This window comes from Agelaius tricolor, unplaced genomic scaffold, assembly GCF_023055355.1.
Source record: "Agelaius tricolor isolate 1412-34295 unplaced genomic scaffold, bAgeTri1.0.p SCAF_5, whole genome shotgun sequence".
NCBI classification, from domain to species: Eukaryota; Metazoa; Chordata; class Aves; order Passeriformes; family Icteridae; genus Agelaius; species Agelaius tricolor.
The window spans coordinates 45,062,171-45,076,593 of NW_027269265.1; the positions used below are offsets into that span (position 1 = coordinate 45,062,171).

Here is a 14,423-nt window from a genome sequence, read left to right on the forward strand (position 1 = left end):
AGGAAACCAGCCCAAGTGCTGGCCACAGGGGTGCATAGTACCTCAGCAGCATGGCTAATTAATGGAGTGAAATGGGTGTTTGGGACATGGTATAATGGGGAAGTGAGTCAGGCACAACACCACATGTAGCTGATCCTATGGTTCCACCCTCCAGGATGCTCAGACCCCCTCTTCAGGTCACCTTCTCTTGTGAGCTGGCAAAACCTCAGTGGTCTTCTTCTGGGGAGAATAAATGACAGGGGGCAGGGTTAGCAGAAGCCAGGTGCACTTATCCCAGAGGTTCAGCATGTGGTCTGGGTGTGAAGGATGTTGTCCTACAACTATTATTTCCTGAGCAGGAGGAGATCCACATAGATGCCTGGGCTGGAGGGTCTAGGGAGCTCAAGGGGAGAAGTTCTGCCAGAACACCTGGGTTGCTCTTGTCTACACCACCACCAAGGTGATGTGGAGATCTCTCTTCAGAATCTACCCAGGCACCTGTACCTTAGGAAGGAGCCTGGTGGGTTGGAAAGAACCCTCTCTGGCTGTGGAGAGTGGAGATGCCCCAGTTCCCACCTCCAGCACCACAGGAAACAAGATGATGGCTGCACATTTCAGTCAGGTGCGCACCTTGGCAGCAGCTGCACGTGTTTGAGCAGAGAAGCCAGCACCAAGGTGTTAAGGAAACTTTCCTGTCTGACTGTTTTGGAGTGTGGTGGCCAGAGTGCTTCCTGAATGGACAGACAGGAAAGTTTCCCTAACAAAGGATGGACTGTTTGCATTGTGCACCTGAGTCCCCTGTGCTCATGAGGGGCTTAAGGCGCCAGTTCTGGGCTCCGTAAAAAAACATCTTACAGGGGCTGGCTGGGAGAAAAAAATGCCCCTGCGACTGCAGCCAGGTCAGAAAGCATCCCTGGAGCCGTGGGTCTGCGGGCCCACACCCACGCTGCACCGTCTGGGGCAGAGCCAGGCAGGTGGAAGCGGCCGCACCGGGGCACAAGGAGCACACTGCCGGTGCTGGGGAAGCGACACCGCTCCCGGCAAGGTGACCACCGGGAGGCTCTCCGTGGAAAGGTGACCACCGGGAGAGGGGCTGGAGCTGGGACGCGGAGAAAGAGGACATGCAGAAGAACCCAGGCTTGCAAACACAGTTCTGGCAGTTGGGAGAAGTGCTCTTTTCCCTTCCCTTCCCCACGTCTCTTTTGTTTTCCGCAGCCCCACAGAAGAGGCTTCCAGTGAGCGGCAGGGGTGGGGGCAGAGCCCACCCGCACAAAGGCAGCTCCCCACGGGCTCTGTGACCGCTGTCACGCTTTTTCGCTCAAATCAACGCCAGCAGTGGATGACGTGGGGCTGGTGCTCCCCAGCCCCGGGGCTGATTGGTCCCAGCTCAGGTTTGAACGCCAAGGTGTCCTGGCAACGAGAAGCAGAGGAGCCAGACTTTCCCGTCCCCACTCGGCTCCGGGAGCACGGCGGGTGCTGGGAAGCGACGGGCATCGCGGCGAGGAGCAGCGCGCAGGGCCCCGGCCCTCCTGCAGGTACCCTGAGCGCCCTCGGGCCGTGCCCCAGCCCGGAGCCCGGAGCAGGGATGAGTTCCACCCGCGGGTGTCGGGGGCCGCTGGCAGGGACTCCGCACGGCGGCTCGGCGGCACCTGTGCTCCGCACAGACACGGCAGCGGAGCTGGTTCAGCTGGGAGAAGGGATGGGGAAATCATCGGTGTTTGGGGGCATTGAAAGTGACCGTGCAGTGGGGTTTGGGGGAGGGATAGCTGGGGAAAAGCTGAGCAGGGACAGGGGAGTCAAGGAGCCTTCCCACAGTTGTGTGGTCAGCTCTCCTGCTTCAAGAGGAACAAGTAATTTTGGCTAGTTTTGCGTTCTCCTGAATAGTCAAACTCTCAAAAGCCCTGCAGGGCACCCGGGGCTCTGAGATGTGCTAGAAGAAGATGGCTTTACATTGAAATGAAGCAGCTTTCCTGCTGATAGAGAGCTGCTCTGCTCTTGCCTCAGCGTAACCCCCCTGCAGCCCGTCCCTCTGGAGCTTGGGGGTGGGGAGAGAAGGGTGCCTCAGGGCTCAGCCCTGTGCAGGAAAGCAAAGGGCATTGCAGGGCCATGCTGTAAAGAAAAGGCTTTTCCCTGCACCTGGAAGATGCGAGCAGAGATGTGAGGAGCTGGCTGGGGGAAGATGTTTGCCGGCACGGGGAGGCAGCACTCAGCACAGCCCATTTTGCACCTGTCAAAACCAGCAGAGACATATCTGTGAAAGTATGTGCCAGCCATTAATGACAGGGCACATCCAAGCTGTCCAAGTTGAGAAACCACCTCCACAGGGTAACAGCCATCCCAGAGGACCTTCCTGGCTCAGTGGCAGGGGGTGAGCTTGTGGAAGGGCTGGTGTCCTGCATGGATTCAGTGGCGCACGTTGAAAAGCAGCGCCACGACTCAGGTCTTGCTGCTGCAAGTGGGGCATGAAGAGGGATAACAACACCAAGACCTTTTGGAGCACAGCTTGTGTTATTTATTAGAGCACAAGGCTGAGACCTGCCTGAACAATTCTTTCCCACAGACCCAAAGGCATGGTGAGACTTGGAGGTCCCTCCTAGTATCATGCTCATAGTAGAAGAGCAGTCCTTCAGCATGCCAGTGGCAGGGAAAGGCAGAGGGACATCACAAAATGAGCAGGGAGTGTTCTGCTGGCAGCATGTTATTGCTGACCTGGATTCGCACTGATGACCTGGAGGGGTGAGATTAGCACAGTCAGCTTGTCCCAGGGCTGTGGGGGGATTAGAGAGAGGGAAAGGGTCATGCCTGGTAAATCCATCATTTTTCTCTGTTTAAGTGGGAATATGTAGCACAAGTTGTTAGTTTTTTAAAAAAATTATCCTGCATACTGAAATGTTGCCAAAGTTTACAATCTTGGAGTGGTGGGCTTACAGCAGCAGAGGCTCTGCCTAGAAAACCCAGTTACTAGATCTGTGAGAATCAGTCATGCTTTTTGTATCTAAATGAAAGCTAAGAAAAAACATCTGTCACATGTTGTAAGAAGAGGTTTGACCTAGATGAACCTGAAAACAAATAAACATGAAAATTCACTAAAGGTGAATTAAACAAACTGGGTATTTTAATTATTTTTTTTGACAATCATGTTTTTAAATTGAGCAGCTTGGGACTGGATGATGGTTCCTACTTGAACCAACAGCTCTCCCTGCTCCAATTAGTTCAAATAAGACTTGTTTCTCTGAAGGGTTAAGGCCAGTACATTCTTCAGGCTTTATTAAACCCATGAACAGTAATGTCAGTCTGAAACCCAAGAGAGGGGAAAACATACCCACACCTTGCAGGCCATAAACAGGAACAAATTCAGCTCACTTTATATCTCCCCACCAATTGAGCTGAGGCAGTTTATGAACTGGGAACATTAGCTCCAGTGAGGCAGGACTTTCCCAGATTAAATAACATGTCAGTCATTAAATAACTCATCTTTCCTGGTATTTTATGGAATAAACAGTGCCTGTTGCTTGCTAATAGCGTCTGCTTTTATTTGAGTGGGATTGTATTTTATAACAATCCTTCTGTTCAGTTTGCATGTTTGCAGTGACCCCAGCAAGCAATCACTCCATGGCTGATAGTAAATTTACTCCCAGAGGTTTAATGATGGTATTTACTGTAGAAGCTATGAGTTTTATGGCTGTAGTGATTAGGGTGGGTTGATGGGACACAGGGCAGTTGGATAATTGCTAGTGATGAGCCAGTGAACTCCCAGGTAATTGCACCTTATCCGGAGAGGTGTGCTGGCATGAGCGGTGTGTTAAAGACAAAGCTGTGAGGAGGATGAAGGACTGTCATTGTCTCCACATGACAGTGATGAATCATGAACAGGAAATTATCCCATCTCCTCACCAAGAAAAATAATGCTTGATCTGTTTTCTTTCCTGTTGCCTTCTTCAAGAAAAGACAGGACTTGTGTGCCTGTCAAAGTCTGTGCCCCTTCCTTCTCTTCATACCATTTAAACACTGTTGAGAAGTAGAGATGCCCTGCTTGAGGACACCATCAAGTGGGTGGAAATGGGTTTTGAGAGAAGGAAAGACAGACATACTCACTGACTGACCCTGGGAAGGCCTGGCATAGACCAAACCTCAGTTAAACACCAGAGAGGCCTGGTAACAGAGGGACCCTGGCAAAGCTCACTCACCAGAAGGCTTCAGCATAAGCTCAGATTTCCTCCATACTAGATGTGAGGTCCAAGCAATCCTGGTTCCTAGGACAGCAGACATCATTAATAATGTTATTAAAGGGAGACAGTAATTTTACTTTTAATGAATGTGGGATCTACATAAGTTGGTGTGGTCACTTGCTAGAGCCCCGTTGGCCCTTGGGCAAGATTTCTCAAGTCCCAGCCATTTCCATGTATGTTTGGGCTCCTCAGGACATTACTCAGCCTGCATGTATGTGGATTTGGTAGTCCTCACCTGGCCCCAGAGTTTGAGGCTGTCTACAGTGCTGCTCCAGGCTCCCCAATGCCTGCGGTCTCCAGCCTTGGCACTTTGTGTTTGTTTGCCCTGCATATCCAGCAGTGCAGAAGCCAAAATTGCTTTGCCCTCCCTTCTCATGAAACAGAGGGCTGGAGATTTGATCCCTGTAATTGCCAGCCTCTCCTACCCCAGAAAGGAGTAATCCCCAAAGCGATGGTGACACTGGAGTCCTCTAATGCTTCTTGAGTCTTCATCAGCAGGTCCTGGAGGGCTTTGGGAAAGATGCTGTATGCCTCATGTCTATTTTAGATCTGGGAGGGTTGAAGCAAAGCAAGGGGCAGAGCCTTGACACACAATGACAGGAATAGAGCAAATGGCAGGTTTAGGCAGAGGTAAAGGGATTGATAGAGCAAAGGGTCTGACAGTGGTGCTCTCACCTCACCCCAGAGAGGTGCTTCTTGGGACCAAGAAACCTCTCTTTATCTGCTAGAACCTTTTGATTTTGCCTCATGATTAAAAGACAAAGATGAGGAGTGTGTCTCTTCTCTCTGTGTTAATGAGCTTTCCTCTCCCTCTGTAGCAAGAGAGAAAGATTCCAGCAAAACCAGCAAAACAAACTCCATTACAAGACTGTTCCACTGATTGGGAGAAAATAAGTAGTTTGTGGACCCAGAACCTCCTAGGAGAGGGGCTGCTCTTGGTCCAGCAATGATTTAAGGAACTTAGCAAGTCAGCAGTGCCTTCAATAAAGCTGTGGCAGGGTTATCAATATATCAAGAATTTTTGGGCAATTGGACCAGATATATCCAGGTACAGGATGATAGAAATGATAGTGCTGTTCCAGACTGCTGAAATTCCATTGACGTTCCTGGAGCTACTCTACTGTTATGGCCAGCAATGGGAAAAGGAGTTTAAGTTGTTCTCATTCCACAGCCTGATCCAAGCACTTGCTGCTCCACCTTCTTCTTTGTTGGCCCACACATTTCTCCAACTGCTTGATGCAGAGGCATTGGTCTGGCAGAAGAAAAAAAAATCTAACATTTTCTCCCCTGGGGATTTTCTAGAGCTGGACAGTCCTTGATCAAGTCCTACTCTCTGCACCAAGAGTAGTACAGCTGTCAGTCCACCACTGCCTGCTTTAACTAGTCCAATATGAAGCTTGGATGAATGGAGGAATCCTTTCCTTCTCTTACATGTGGTGCTCTTAAGGGAAACATGTGCTGATCATGGGTTTACAAACCACTGCCAGATGTTTGAAATTACATAGTTTAATTGTTGATGCAGGACCACTCAGTCCAGTGGGTGTGACCTAAAGGAAATCCCTTGAAACCTGCTCTCTGGTACCAAGAAGAGCACAAGGCTCCACAATATCAGTTTTGAACCTGAAGGTAGTGAGGTACAAGCTAAGATCAGAGCATGAGATTCAGAGGCAGGAACTGCTGAGTGTTGATCCTGGATCTACTGCCACCTCTTTTTGCTCTGGGGCAAATTGTTTAGCTTTCCTTTTCCCTGATCCCCTTCCATCCCCTGTCCAAATCCTTTGTCATACGGGAGTTGGGAAGAAGCTTGCAAAACACCTGCTGAAGTGCTCTGAAGACAGAAAGCAGAATGCACAAATGCTAAGTTGTATGGGCAATATAAACAAACCCAGCTTTATGTTTCCCAGGCTAAATGAGGAAGGAGGAGGAGTTAACTGGTGGGTGGCACCCATGTCTTAATTACAAGGCTTGTCTCTGGAGCCCTTTGGTGTGAAGCATCCTCTTGGCTGAAAAACAGCTGATAAAGTCACACCTGAGCAGAGGTAGGGGAGGAAAAACTTGTCACACAAGTGAACCAGGGTGGGTGGAAATTTCCTTTGGCAGGAGGGGGGTAAGTGTGGTACCAGAAGTGGGTTGGAGATGGCCTTCAGGACCACCTCTGGACCTACTGGTCCTGCTGTACCTCCTCTTTCTTGCCTGGTGCATTTTTCCAGGTGGTTGCTATATGTTCTTGAGGATCCTATGAGATCCAGGAAAGTCCTTCCTATAGCTGCCATTATCCTCTCTGTCACCCGATTCAGGGGGAAAACTTCTGGCATTTTAGTAGCCTCTTTGTCCCGCACGCTTTGCCAACTCAAAAAGCAGCACAGCCCCAAGGTTTAAGGTTTAATAAGTAAATTGTGAGTGCACTTTGCTTTCTGAACCTTTCCAGCATTTCAGGGTCACATCTCTAACATGTCTTTGCAACAGTGGGAGTTCAAACCTGATGGTGCATGTATATGTGCTAAGAAAAGTGAGATATCCACACAAACAGCTACTGCTGAGGAGACAAGACACAGCAGATGCCATGAGGGCTGATAGACCTTCCGGGCTTGGCCCCAGACAGGTGTCTTGGGCCTCTTCCACAATACCTGTGGTTCTCTCCTTACTGCTGCTTTTTGCATTTCACTTGTGCTTATGATCTTGTCCTAAATCTAGGTTAGTCTTGCGGGTGTAGCATGCTCTGAAGAGCGCCTGGAATAGGTTTGCAGGTCTGACCCCTTGTTTTGGCCAAGTGATTTCTTCATGATCAGGGACATGCAGGTTTAACAGCCTGGGACCAGGAAAAGTGATTGCAACTCACACCTCTGCCTTTGATGCTTTGTAGCTTGGGCAAAAATCAGTCTAGTCAGGATCAGTTGCATGGGGACGTATTAGTGCCTGAAGATGCAGGTTGATATCTGCATGCTGTTTATTTTACATGTAAGCTGCATCTGGGAGTTTTGTTTCCTGTTTGGGAAATAGGAAGAGGTATTTTTTGTCTCTCCTTTTATTACTGCTCTCCAGCCTGAAAGCTGCTGGGGTTGAGATGTCCCTGTAGGTGTGTGAGTGTGTGCTGCAAGCCCCGATCTCAGCAGGAGACTCGTGTTGAACCCACTAAGCCAGCCCTGGAGCTGAGTGGCTGAGATGCTCTCTAAGCCCTGCAGAGCTGCATGTAAGGGAGGGTATTTTTTTCCCCAAAGAGCATTTGATTCCTGCAGTACTATGGGAAAAGGGACATATCTGCACTACCTGTGCTCCTCCATCGCTTGCTGGGGCCGAGCAGCACCTGCTTACAACCAGTGCTTTGCCTTGGAAGCCCCTGAGGGCTGCTGAATGTATCTGCTGCCTGGCTTCTCCCTTAGTCTGCATATAACAGCCAGGGAGATTATTGCCCCCACCCATGTCTCTAACATCTGTCTGCAGCTTGCCAGACAGATGTTAGAGATGGTGATGGATATATCTGCTCTCAGATTAAAAAGCAGTTTAAAATGCATCCCCTGCCAGCTGTGGCCCCCTGGCCTGTTAGCTTTCCAGTGCTCTCTGGAAGAAATCCTTTCAGATTTAACTCAGCCCTAGCCTTTCCTGCAGTCTTCTTGTGCTGTTCTCTGCCTGGCAAAGCCCCAGCAGAGGCACGTGTGGTGGAAACGTCTTTGGCTGACTGGGATGGTTTTGCAGGGAGTCCAGGTGCTGTACACAGTACAGTGGGGAGGAGAAGACGCCTCCAAATGGAAGTTAGAGATCTCTTCCTCCTCCCTTTTTTCTCCTGAACCCAGCAATTCAGCAGTTGTGTCAGCATAACTCGATAGCATGGGGATAGAGAGAAGCTGGAGCCTCCACAGCACAAAGCAAAAGCCTCAATTTGCTCTCAGTTGCCTGTTGCAGGAAACTCTGTCTCCTGGTGATAAAGGGAGAAAAAGAGCTGCATGGGGAGGACACCACAGGACAACTCCTTCAGGGGGAGAGTGAATGCTTTCTTCTCTGCTTTGGACATTTGTATACCAACTTGTCCTGCCCTGATGTCTCTGCATGGGCAATCTTGCCCTTAGCATGGGTTTTCCCAGCTTTTCCCAGGGACCTTGAGAGCTAGTCATCCCCATGCTGCCTTTCCAGGGCTTCTCATCCTGCCAGAGCCTGTAACAACACGGGCTGTGTTGCAGGTCTCATTCCTTTCCTCAGTTTACCCTGCAACAGTGGCAGGATGTGCTAGTCACTGCAGTCAGATTAAAGGCTGGTAAGCTGCCCTTTTGCTGAGGTGGATGTAAAGGTCTAAGGGCAGCAATGCTCAAAAAAATACCTCCTCTCTTGGTAGGAGATGTGGGTGAGAAATTCTGTCTTGATGCTGATGCTGTTGGGACAGGGATGCTGGAATGGCAGCCTTAGTGGGGGATGGCTCTGCCTGCATTAGTCGTGGTGGTGGAGGGGAAACCCATAACATAAAAATATAAATTGTATGTGTTCAACAGATACATAAACATTACTTCTATCAACAGTGTACATCAGGCCTATCTCCCCACCTCCTTCCAGATTTTGCCAGCCTAATCTGGAATTTTCTATGCAATATTTATTTGTCATTACTCAGTCTTGAAGGAATTGCATTTTCAAGCAGCCAGTGACTTCTTTTTGTCTAAAAACTTTGTTTTCCCCTGAAGTCAGCTCAGAGCACCTGTCTCTTGGAAAACCAGGCCCCTTTAAGATGTCTCAGGCTGCTTTGAATCACTAATTGCTTCTGAATAGGCAGGCCAAATGTTTTATCACTTCAAACTCCCATAGCAATGCAAATCTATACAGCTGAGAAGCCTCTTTCCATGGATGGGGGTGATGGGTAAAGATAAGGATTAAAAATAGAAACAAATTCAGCCCGGGGGTCCTCTTTGTTCCTCCCTGCCCTCGGTGGGGTTGCCAGGGCTACATTTGTTCCCCTGTATCGTTTTTGGATGAGATCCAGGGCCCCTTGAATGCAAAGCTGAGAGGTGCAGTGGCGGGAGAGGGCTGGATGAGGTCCTAGGTACATACATATTTCATTGCCCATGCCAGGCTCTGTGTTGTTTTCTCTCTCTGGTTTCACAAAGGTGGTGTTTTCTAAAACTCCCACTTGTTGAGGGCGATACAATCCAGGCTTCATCCCATCTAAAGTTTCTGGCTTTTCAGTTGTTTCCCACTCTGAATGGCAGCCAGGCATATTTCCCATGCCTGGAGGGAAAAGGGGGTTGCTTGGTAGGAAAACAGGACTTGCCAGAGTGCTGTTTGGAGGGAGCTACATGTGCTGTGACATGTCCCCCTCGGGGCTGCTCTGTGTGTTTTGGGCTATGCTGGCTCAGAGACGCTGCAGGAGATGAGCAGCCCTTTGCAAAGCCTCGCTGGTACAGGGCTGGCCTGGCTTCTTTAAGTAACCCACAGCCTGAAGGCAAATATTGACTATTAAGAGGTGAAGATCTCAGGGAGCAAGGGCAGTCTAAATCCTCCTTTTTGCTTAGGTCACCTGTTATTAGAGCTGCCTGCTGTGTGCTGAGTACGGCTATGCTCAAAAATTGCCAAGAGCTCAGCATTATGGAAGCAAAAGCCAATTTACTGACTTTCCAATAGAAAGGAAGATACAAGCTGAATGTGCATCTGTTGGATGATATTTCTGTTTCAGGCATGCCACTAACATACAAATGGAAAAGCGACTTTGCATGATTTATGTAGTTACTAGGAAAACCTGAGTCAAGTGATACTTTGTAGAGTATTGGGCACTATTTATTCTTAGCAGAGTAGGTTATAAAATCTATTTTCTATTTATCTCCCCAAACGAATTCCAGTTGACGTTGCCTATCCTACTCTGGACATAGAGAGCAGATAAATATCCTGACAAATAACATCTTCATGTAAAATCAATAGCTAATAAGAAATCAGTCCCTTGAAGATGATAGCAATTTATCTTTAAAATTAAAATAAAGACTGCAACATTTTGTCAAAGATGAAAACAAACAAACAAATCTCTGTTCTTCTTTGTTTAGGTATTATTTGTATGTTTCAGGTGCATATAGGACCTAGTTAGGACTTAATCAACTAAGGATAACTATTGTTAACTTCATTGTACTTTTAAAAGAGACAGCTGCTTTCCCACCAGACTGGGATTTCCAGGGAGGCACCAAGGCACTGGAATAATTTTAGGCCTTCAGTCCTGTTCTCCAAAGACCTTTGACTCAACAGGGCTGAAACTCAGGCTTAAATCCTGCAGGGGGTTAAATCTTCAGTGTTGGGTTCCAGCTCAGGGGTAATTGTCTTACTGAACTGGGGTTTTCATACATAACACTGGTCTTCCTGGCAGGGAAAAAAAAAAATAAAAAGAAAGGTTTTGAGTCTAAAAGGACAATTAGAAACGAGAAAGCTTGCTTGTACTTTACGAGCTTATGTGTAGATGTGGCCTTGGACGTCCAAGTCAGTACCAAAAGCAATCCAGGCTTGGGACTCTCCTTATTTCTGCCCAAGGTCTCCACTTGGGTACCAGCAAGGCACAGAGCTGGTGCAAGATTGTGCTCTGCTCTGACACCTGGCACCAGCAAAGTGAGGCGTGGGAGAGAACCTCCAGTGCTGGTGCTGTGAGGGGGCTGTGAGGCTGAAATGTGGGGCTGGCTGTGTAGTGGGGGATTCTGAGAGCACAACCTGGCAGGTGGCTTCTGAGGCATGGTGCTGGAAAAGCAATTAGGGGCAATGGGAATGGCACAGGTAGAGAGCAGGAAAAGGTGTCCTAAAGGGTGGAAGCTGTGCCAGGCTCAGGTGCCTTCCCAGCTCGAAACTGGGAGCCCAGGCAGGGAAGGAGGGAGAATAGCTGGAGCAAGAACCAGAAAAACCTGCTCACACCAGCCCGGGATTCACATTACTCACACTGCTTTAAAACAGGTCAGGTTTGCTTTGGTTTCCAGGCAAGGATGGCCAAAGTGCCTAAGGACTGTTTGCAGCTCAGCTTAGAGCAGTTCCAAGCTCCTGTGTGCCTGCCCACCGTGTCACTGTGCCCCCACCCATCACCAGTGCAAGGCCCTTCCTGGGATTTCAGCCTTTCTAAGCAAAGGCTGGGCTAGAGGCATGTACAAGTACATTTCCCAGCTCACCTGAGGGGTGGTAACTGTGAGTGGTGGAATCACATCACCCTCACCTCCTGACCTGCCACAAGCTTTGGAGCTCACACAAGTTTGCTTCTTGAAGCTGGATGGGAGACTGGTCTGGGGATGCTCCCCATTGCAAAGGAAGAGTGGTCTGCCTCCCCCAGATGCTATCAGAGGTGAGAAGCTCATGGCAGTGGTGAGAACTGTCCTGCTTCAGGTCTCATCCACAAGCACCAGGGTCAGCCTCACATGGTTTATCAGGTTATTATTGTCAACTTCAACTGGGTGGGACTAGCAAAGATGTAACCACTTTTTTGTTGGGAAGAAGGAGGGGAAAAGGAGCTAACAGGGTTAGAAATCAGATTGTCGGAGGCTAATGGCTGTGTCTGCTTATTCGGCAGCAATAACAGTAATTTACCTTTGAATCGCAATAATTCATCGTAACGCTTCCCACCTACCTCATGAACCCTTTCTGCTTATCTCACCCCTCTTGTTCAGGGATCTGAAAGCATTTCATAAACATTAATTAATTATTCCTCCACACCCCTGGAAGCAAAGTAAACATTATCCCAATTTTGCAGCTCGAGAAGCTGAGCTCACCTAAAGAGATAATAACTGAGCAGGGGTGCAGGAGCCCAGAGCACAAGCCCTTATCCCAGTTTTGACCAGAAGCACCTTTCGGCAGAGTGCACTGGGCACTGGGGGCATGATCCAGGGTAGTTCAGTCCTTCATCCATGCACATTCCTGTGCTTGCCACCATTTTCAGATGGCAGGAGAGGTGTAGGAAGGGTGAGTGTTGCTCTTACCTTGGAGATGTCTCACACTCATCACTATCTCATCACCTTCAAGCCTCCACCACAGGGCCCAGGCACCTGCCAGTGTGTGAAGCACCTGCCATTATTCACAGTAGGACTCTCCCTTTTTTTAATGACTACGTTAATGACCCTAATCTGTCGTGTGAATGTGGTTAACCCCACAGCTTCAGGGACTAGAAGTTCAGAGACGTTTCTTCTCCTGCCTTCTCTCACCTCACTTTGCATCCTAACCTAATGCTTCAGCATTGAAGTGAGCTGGTGAGACCTTTGCTAAAGCAGAAGCCACCCTGTCCTGGCTTGAAAATCGGGCTGCTGTGAGTAAATATCCAGAACACAACAGTTACAAATCAGGCCATCTCTCTCCAACGTCTAAGCGAAGGAAAGTGAGCGACATCCCGAAACAAGATGCTTGACGTTAAACCTGTGCTCAAGTGCCTTGATGGATCTTGGCCCTTGAGGAGCCTGCCACCCTAGATGTGGTGACAGAGATGTAAATTAAGGGGAGGATGTCCCCTGCAAATAATGAGCCTTGGCAGGGAAGGGAAGGATGAGACACCAAAGGTCCATGCCAGGCAAGCCTGTTGGGAAGGGGGATTTTTTCTTCCCCTGAAAGCAGCAGTTGACTTTTGGAAGCCAAATGGGTTCCAGCATCAGAGCAGGAGGAGGGTCGTGTTTCATAGACAAGTCATGGTGAATTAAATGTAAATGAATCTGCAGTGTGATGGACAAATGGGATCAGTGCCGGGAACCCCAGCTCCTGGTGGGGGATGGATTAGTAATGGGCACCGGTGGGTTTGCAGCAGGGAGGGAGAGAATGGCAAGGCAGGGAGGTTTCCAGCATTGCCCTGCCTGTAGCACTGAACGAAAGAGACATCTCCGGGCTCAAAGAATAGAGGTCAAGCCTAGATAAACACCAGCTTGGTCCCCCATCAGAGAATCACTGAGGCATGAAGAAAAACTTTAACAGCTGCAATGCTGCTTTTGAACCTCCTAGTTAAAGGGAGGGTCAGGAGGTCAAAACTTTCAATGCCTCTGGGAAGAAGAGGACTTTTCCCCACAAGCCTTTGAAAAACCGAACTAAATTAGCATGACCACACTGCTAAATGCTTGGGAAACCTGAACAGCTCGGGTCACAGGCTACCCGAGCAGCAGAATGGCAAAGAGCTGCTGCATTCCCATACTCAACAGCCATAATTAATGAGGCTATTTCCTAGGTGAAAAGCAGGTCTTCTGCCCAGCACCTGGACGGGAAACAAAACCTTGCAGGATGTGCCCTGGGCATCTTTTCTTCTCCTGATACTGTTGCCTTTTCCCCTTTTTGTTTCTCCCATCCATTTTCTCTCTCTCACTTCCATCCACCGTTATTTCAGCTGTTTTTTCCTCCCTTGCTCCCAATGTCACACAGCTCAACTCACTGTCTGAAGTGGGGAATGGCAATGAAGTTGTAATGATCTAGCTGTGCTCTCCCCTGGGGTTGCTGAATGGGAATGCAGGAGCTCCAACCTAACTAGAACACATTTTTTTCCTACTTTTTATTGCAAAAAGGATATGTAAGAGCCCTCCTCCTCATTGTGAGTTATTGGCTTCCTCTTTGAAGGTAGATTTTGCATTTCTGGACCCTTTGCAAGAGCCATTCTAGCAAAGACCAGGCAATGCAGACTTCTGGAGGATGTAGAGACCTGGAATTTTTGGCTCTGACTCTATCATGGGTTTTATATTCATCTTGTACTGTGAGTGTGCTGGGCACCACTTGTCGTGAGACCCTTTGCAGATCTCCCTTCACAGCTCCCACCACCAGAGGTTGTGGAAAGCAGAGAGGCATATGCAGACCTTGCAGTGGCTGTCAGTGCTTTTGGGAAAGGGCTGTGTGCCTACACAGGGCAATCCAAAGACCCCAGACCAGTATAGCCAAAAAGTTTATTGATCTGGACTGCAATCCTGCAGGCTGCTCCTGAGCATCCCCATTCCCTGCAGCCATAGGATACCAAGCACCCGGCAGCCTTTCCAGGCTTGCTGCAGAAGCAGAAGGAATACTGAATAAAGCAGGAGGGCAGGAAATAAATCCCATTTCAGAGGCCAAAAGGCCTGCCCTTGAAGGACAACAGCTCATCTACCCACCAGACCAAGGTCTCTCCTTCCTGCAAGCCTAGGCCCAGGCAGGGTTGTGGGTGGAAACGAGGGGATACAGTCTGATACCCTGGCAGTCAGCTGCAGGGCTCTGCAGTGCAAAGCCCCAATTTGGCTTTCCTGTGATGCTGCAGGATCTTTTCTTTCTTATGTCTCTTGTTGTCCTAGA

The 14,423-nt window shown here is 49.0% G+C and overlaps 1 protein-coding gene across 1 annotated transcript in view; it reads left to right on the top strand.

Moving 5' to 3' along the window:
• The first annotated feature begins 1,155 nt into the window (after positions 1-1,155).
• RASSF7 (Ras association domain family member 7) overlaps positions 1,156-14,423 on the top strand; it is a 34,037-nt gene continuing 20,769 nt past the window's right edge. Inside the window, exon 1 of the mRNA XM_071427666.1 lies at positions 1,156-1,514. The gene's annotated coding sequence lies outside the window, so the exon portion shown is untranslated. The remainder of the gene's footprint in view (positions 1,515-14,423) is intronic.